The sequence below is a fragment of the Haemaphysalis longicornis genome, unplaced genomic scaffold (assembly GCF_048455015.1).
Source record: "Haemaphysalis longicornis isolate Haplotype H1 unplaced genomic scaffold, Haemaphysalis longicornis Haplotype H1 scaffold_2, whole genome shotgun sequence".
NCBI classification, from domain to species: Eukaryota; Metazoa; Arthropoda; class Arachnida; order Ixodida; family Ixodidae; genus Haemaphysalis; species Haemaphysalis longicornis.
The window spans coordinates 267325719-267332426 of record NW_027526295.1 but is presented as its reverse complement, the minus strand read 5'-3'; positions in this window follow the sequence as shown (position 1 = coordinate 267332426).

Below are 6708 nucleotides of genomic sequence, written 5' to 3'. Positions count from 1 at the left end.
GGGAGGTCATTATGTTACGGCTATATTCAGCCTTAATATTACGTGACCTTCATATTGAGCATTACGACGTGCCAAGCAATGTCTAGCTCACTGTACTTAAAGAAGTGGCTACCGATTTTAGACCCCAAAGCGCTACGTTATGGCTAACATCTGGCTGCTGGATATCGCCGCTTGCAGCCACGTTACCTCTCTCCGCATCCCATGGGATGTCGGAACTGCAATTTCCTCCCACCCTTCGCAGCCAATGGCAAACTTTGAGAGGTCTGTGGCTACACACAGCCTTTTGTGCCAGGTTCTATCCACATGCATCTGGAATGACACTTCTCAATGCGTGAACGTCACACACATTACTTCGGTCAATTGACCAAAAAATCTGCTTCCCCAGAGAAGCGCGATGCTAGAACCTGTTGTCAAACCTCCTAATGGCTACTAAACTTATCGTCAAATTTATTACTTGCTGAGTATAGCCAGAAACTGGCCATAATATTGCCCTTTGGCTGCAAACGATGGTATGTGCCGGCCTGGCGCCCCCTTTGTCAGCGAAGGGGCCTGTATGGCTGCAAACCGGCGCCAACTATGTGGCAAGGCTGCATCTGCGCGGGCAACTCGTATTCTTTCCTTTTGGCTCCAGGAAGCCAGTTAGCATACTTCACATCAATAAATTAATATATAAAAATAAAGGGAGGGGCTAAATTCATGCGAAAAAAAATATGAACTGTGAGCAATAGAAATCGGACTCTGAACTCCGAGATACTTTAGTATAAGAAAAAAAAAACGTGTGGAAGCGGATATATACACAGACTCGCTCAATGCTGTGAAGAACCTGAAAAAGTGAAAAAGACTCCTTGATCTGCCAGCAGATTCGCAGCCCCCACAAGAAAGCACAGCTGGTGATACGCGTACATTGGGTACAGGTGCACGGGCAGAGTTTTCTGGACCAATTAGCAGACAATCTTTCGTACTCTCCTTCCCCACTTGAGTCTACCCCTAGTCCTCTTCCTTGCGATCCACGTTCCCGTCTTTTAGCCGGGACATCTGTCCACAATGCCCCCGCGTGTCTGCTCGCCCCCCCCCCCCCCCCCCCTCCTTCCCCCTATCTTTCCCGAGAGGAAAAAGTTTCTCTCCGGAGGCGTCGGGTTGAGGTGGCTCTCACACTTTCAGTCCCCTGGAATTTGGGGCCCTCAACAGAAGACCCAGGAACATGTGCCAAGTGTCCGGCTCCTGCGGCTGAAGCTGACGTGAAGCATCTCTTGTGTATGTGGATAGTAAACAAGGACAGCTCGGCACAATGAGCTCAGAGAGGATGGTCTTCAGTGGGTAAAACCGAGTGACTTAAACCGGTGGGTGCAAGAAGACCGCTACTGCAGGTCGCTAATGCAATTTCAACACGAAACCGGACTGCATGCATACCTGTAGCCTTGACTAGTGTTATCGGTTTTGTGACTACCTGCGATTTTGCTACCCCATCTCTATTTTACTTTCCTAGTTTGTTATCTTTCTCTTTATGTCATACTTCTCTCTTCACATCTTTCCTCCTTCTTTCATGTGCAGCATGGCGAAAACACGAAGTAAAAATAAAACTAACCGGGTAGAGATAGGGAGAGAGGAGGGCACTACATTATTTGATCGCAAAATGGGACGTACACCTGATTGGCGAATTTTTCAGTATGTACAGTCTTTCTCAAAATTTTCTAGGCCAAACTTAGGCCTTCTGGACCATAAAGAAATCTAAGAATAAGCTTAACCTTTAACTGTGACGAAGTTATTTTATGACAGTAAGAAAAAAAGCGTTTTCTCCAGGTTTACGGCATAAAGCGTTTCAGCCTCGCTTGTACATCAAATTTTTTTGCGGCCTGTGCGTGGCCTGTCAAATTTTGACAAAAACTGCATGTTACCAAGGCACCTCCTGTTCAATGTTCCCTCTGGCTGACACAAATCAAAATACAGTGATGGTTGTCGAGCAGGTTCGCTGCTGGACAAGTGCTTTAAGCATCTTAATTACACTTGGAGTATTTCTTTCTACATCATACATCAACGGTTACGTCGCTATGTCTATTCCGGCAATGACGCCTACGGTCGCGAGAGATTCCGACTGACCTGCCAATAATAGCTTCGCTATGAACAATTTTCATATAATCGGTAGCTAAGCATCACTGACATAATGTATTCTGCCGCCTTGTCTTCGTAGTATCATCAGCACAGCCCAAGTGGCGCGTGTGCCTAAGCCGGCCGCGTGAGCATGCACAGAAGAAGCAGTAGCTGCAGGCAGCGACGAACGCTTCCAATGCGAGTCGAAACGCACGAACTGCGCCCAGTAATCGCCAGCACCTCCCGCAGCGAGGAGCAGCCTGCAGAGGACCCGGCGCCCGCCATCGACGACATCGCGCCCCCGCTGCCAGACCACCGCGTCGTCCAGCCCCAGGCGCCTCGACCTCCGCCGCCACCCGACGAGCAGGCAGACGCCTTCGCCTCCACCGCCTTCATCGCGCTCACCCTCGTAGTAATGTTCGCCCTGATGGTGACGCTTCAAATCTACCTCGTGGAATCGCCCACCATCCAGGACTTCCTCGGCTTTAATATGAGCTTCAACCCCGATACACTGTTCGTTTCAAACGCCTCGGGCCCACCGCCCCCTCCTGCCGCTGCGACGCGCAAGTCCCCCATCTCTGCATCCAGACGCACCCCCGAGTATGGGCGCGCCACCACTGACGACACGAAAGGAGTCCATGAACGCGGCGCTGGCCGCAGAGCGGGGCAGTTCGGCGACCTACCCACAGGCAGACCCGTCCGTCCCGTAGAGCCGACAGCAGCAGAAGAACCAGCGACCGGTGAAGTTCTGACGTCTTACACGCTCTCGTCGGACGCAATGTACCACCGCTACCGGTCCGTGTGCGTATACAAGGCCCGCAGGAAGTCTCGGCTGCGAGGCGGCCGCAGCTTCGGCATCGACGTCTTCCCCTACCACCTCTGCACGGACGCCGTGTACTGCTGCGCCGCCATCAACGCGTCCGATGCTACCATTAGGCCCGGCGATACGACGGTAGACATATTCCGGCAGGGATGGCGCAACTTCAGTCAGCTGAAGGACAAGAACAACTTCTTGCGAATATGGATCGCAGTGGGCGGGGGTGCTGGGGGCGACGAAGAAGCGGATCGGGGCGCCTTCAGCAAGATTGTGCGCGACGAGTCGATGGAGTCGCTGTTCGCTGCCAACGCGGTCGACTGGCTGGAGGCACAGTCCTTCGACGGTCTGCTGCTCTACTGGAAGTTCCCCGAGGTCCACGAAATGAGCGGGCTCGTGGACCTCCTTCGCATCACACGCGCCTCTTTCCGACGCCTCGACCACTCTGTCGGCATCGTAGTGCCGCTGGACCACCGACTGCGCGAACGCTTCGACATGCGGGACCTGGTCGACCTCATGGACGACTACAGCATCCTTGTCGACCCCAACGAGGCCGTTCCACCCACTTATGGGCGCACAGCGCTGAAGTGGACGCAGGACAACGTCGAGCGTTACGCTGAGGCCTTCCGTGAGACACAGTACACCATTCGCGGTCATCGGCGTAGCGGACGCTTTCAGCTCTGCTACCCTCTCGACATCGCCGCCGCATCGTACACGCTGTACGCGACAGACGCCGAAGACAACACGACGGACGAAGGTGTGGACGCGTCGGGACCGGGACAAGAAGGCCGAAGCACGCGCTCGCCGGGCAGGCTAGCGTACGACGAGCTGTGCCTGAGGCGCCGTTGGGACGCCATGCAAGACCGGCCCTATTGTCGAGTGTCCCTCTATGGCAACCAGTGGATCACGCACCCGACGCCACACACGCTGGGGGCGTTCGTGCGGGCGCTCATGAAGGCGACTGGCGGCACGCGGTGCCTGGGCATATGGGACCCGTGGTGGGACGATTTCGCGGGGCACTGCGGTGAAGGGGCCTATCCCTTGACGCAGACTATCTTCAATGCGGAGCGTGGCATCGGCAGAAAGAAACAGCGGCACCCATGAATCAGACTGGCCGCGGTTGAGCGTGCGCCGCCGGCTGCCAGTTAAACCTTATCTCGTGCTTCTCACAAGGCTGTTCGCGCACCTTTCTATACAGTGCGGCTCTATTTCTTTTTCTAAAAACTTTTGGTATTTTTACATTTACAATTGATATTTTTCTCCCGTAACTTCAGTAGGAAATACGTAGATTAAAATACTACACATATTTCGAAAGGAAGTGAATTTACTGCAGTAGCGTAGAAATTTGGGCTTGTTGGTACATAACTTTCAAACATGTAGCGGAGAAGACGAGAGACACAGAGGAGTAGACACATGAAATGAATTTTCTAAGACACGCTCTCTGGACTGTGATCGGGGAAAAGTTCAGCCACCGTACTAGTCCGTGCGTCACTGGGCTATTTAAGTGAAGCTTGAAATTACTGATTAAAGTGCGATGTGGGTATGTTAAACGCCATACAGTAAAGCGCACCTTAAAAAGCTCTGACGATGATGATAACCTGAATTCACGTTCGCAGGTCTGTGGGTAAGCTACTGGTAATTTGTTCGGCCGAACAGCAGGCGGTTATGAAAGCACGTACCCTTCGTCGTAATAGTGAGCGTACTCGGGAGCTTTGTGCGGACCCCGATTTCTGCAGTTTCGGCAATCGGAAAGCCTGGAGAAATGACATGAGCGGGTAGGTTTGGCAGGGATTACTCGAGATACCGGTTTACGGTTTCACGGAGTTGAACAACCTTCACGCGCACCCATGTTCCCGGTATCGGAGGGGTTCTTATTGTTTTTTTTTTTTTTGGAAGCACATCTATAATGCTCAAACGGCCATAAGCTTTACCTATGGCTTAAATATTCCTTGGAGGAAAACTTGACAATGTATGCCGTCTGACCACGAGAAGCGAATGACAACGCATTTTTAACAACTGCTGCTAGAACCCCAACTCGGCTACATATCCTTCAAGTAATGTATGGCCCGTCGTAAATGGCCTTACAGCAGTAAAAAAATATACAGCATGAAAATTCAATCGGGAGTGTGTTTCATGGCCAGCACTGGTACTGACACTCAACTGCGTTGATGTATCATGATATCACCCGCATATCCACGCCTTAGTCCTATGCAGTGCGTTCGCGCTGCTCGAACAGCCAGTCAGAGGAAAATAACCTGTAAACGAAGCCACAATCGCCAATTCTCGCGTTATTTTCTGGGAAACATTATGCGGTTTTTATGAAAAAAAGTCACCGGATGCGTGTAATTAAACCATGAATTACGTGCGAGCTGAGCAGGTGAGGAGGTGGGGCTGCGTTCCAATTCGCGGACAGCTTGGTAGACAGCCTACAAAGCAGTCTAACTAGACGTCTAAAGGAATAAAATTGGAACGGCGCCGCGGTCGCAAACGCAACACCAGCGCAGACGACAGCGTCGTAGCAGATATGTTGAGATGCGCAAGCCGCAAGTATCGTAGCCAATATTACCGTTGTTATTACAAACATTACGTGATTGAGAAATTAAACAAAGTAATCTTCATCACTACTAAATTATACTAAATATTTCAATAAAAGAACAAGTGTTTCTGTTTCAACATTAATACGCAAAAGGCGGCGCTGGCGTCACTTATTAGTTTAGACCTGTTAAGACAGGAAGTTAGCCTGCATTGTTGCTGACTTCGATTCTGTCTACTCGAAGCAGTCTCAGTGTTGCCAGCTGTAGGGTTTTCGCCCTACATGTAGGGCGTTTTGGAAATTTTTTCTTGTCGTAGGGCCGTTCTGCCATTTTTCCGCCGACCGTAGGGCGATTTTAAACTTTTCTGTTCAACTTTCCATTTTGCGCCATATGAAGCCGCGAAAATCTGAAATTATGTCCTCAACTAACTGGTTGTAATGAAAATTTTGACCGCTAGGTTACGCTTCCGCAACCCGATCTTTCGGTGGAGAGGGAGTGGAGGGAGCAAATGAAGAGCCATGGAGGAAAGAAAAGCTTGCGAAGAGCAGACGCAGCAGAAAGGCACAAAAGATCAAACTCTGGTGTTGCCCTGTGGATGCCCTGTGGCATGAACAGGCTGCTGCGTTGCAAAGTTGGTTTCCACCGCTGGTAGGGGGTGTAGCTATAATGAAGACCGTGAGGGCATGGCCGGGCTGGCGCGGGAGGCGCGCGCGCGCAATTGGAATTGCTACCAGCGCAGCGGTACAACGGTTGCTATGGGGGTAGCATGAAGGGTGCCTCCATAGTGCTACCCCCACGGTGGAGCGCGTGTTTTCGAGCCAGCGCCGCGGCTAAACATGTCGAAACCATTTCGGAACTTGTGTTCCCGTGATAAGGCGCCGATTGGAGATCTCGCAGATCGCGGGGCGCCTGCTCCATAATTTTCGACGTTCGATTTTTACAGCAGTTGTTGAAAACTGCCTCTCAGAACAAAAGGTACTTTTGAAAAACATCCTGGGCCTGGCATGTGACAACGCCAGCGTTATGCTTGGCGAACATATTTCCCTGGCCCAAAAAATTCAGCGCAAGGCAGACAGGAGTTTCGTTAGAGTGAACTAGAATTCGTGCTCATTCGCTGCATATGCCATTCCACCCACATTGTTGCCAGAAAAGCTGCAATGAAGCGTCCCAGATACCCGTAAGATCTTCTGCGAAACATCAAAACAGCAAGAGACAAGCACAAGTATCTGGACTACAGAAGATCCTCCAGACTGAAAAAAGGAAGATCCAGCG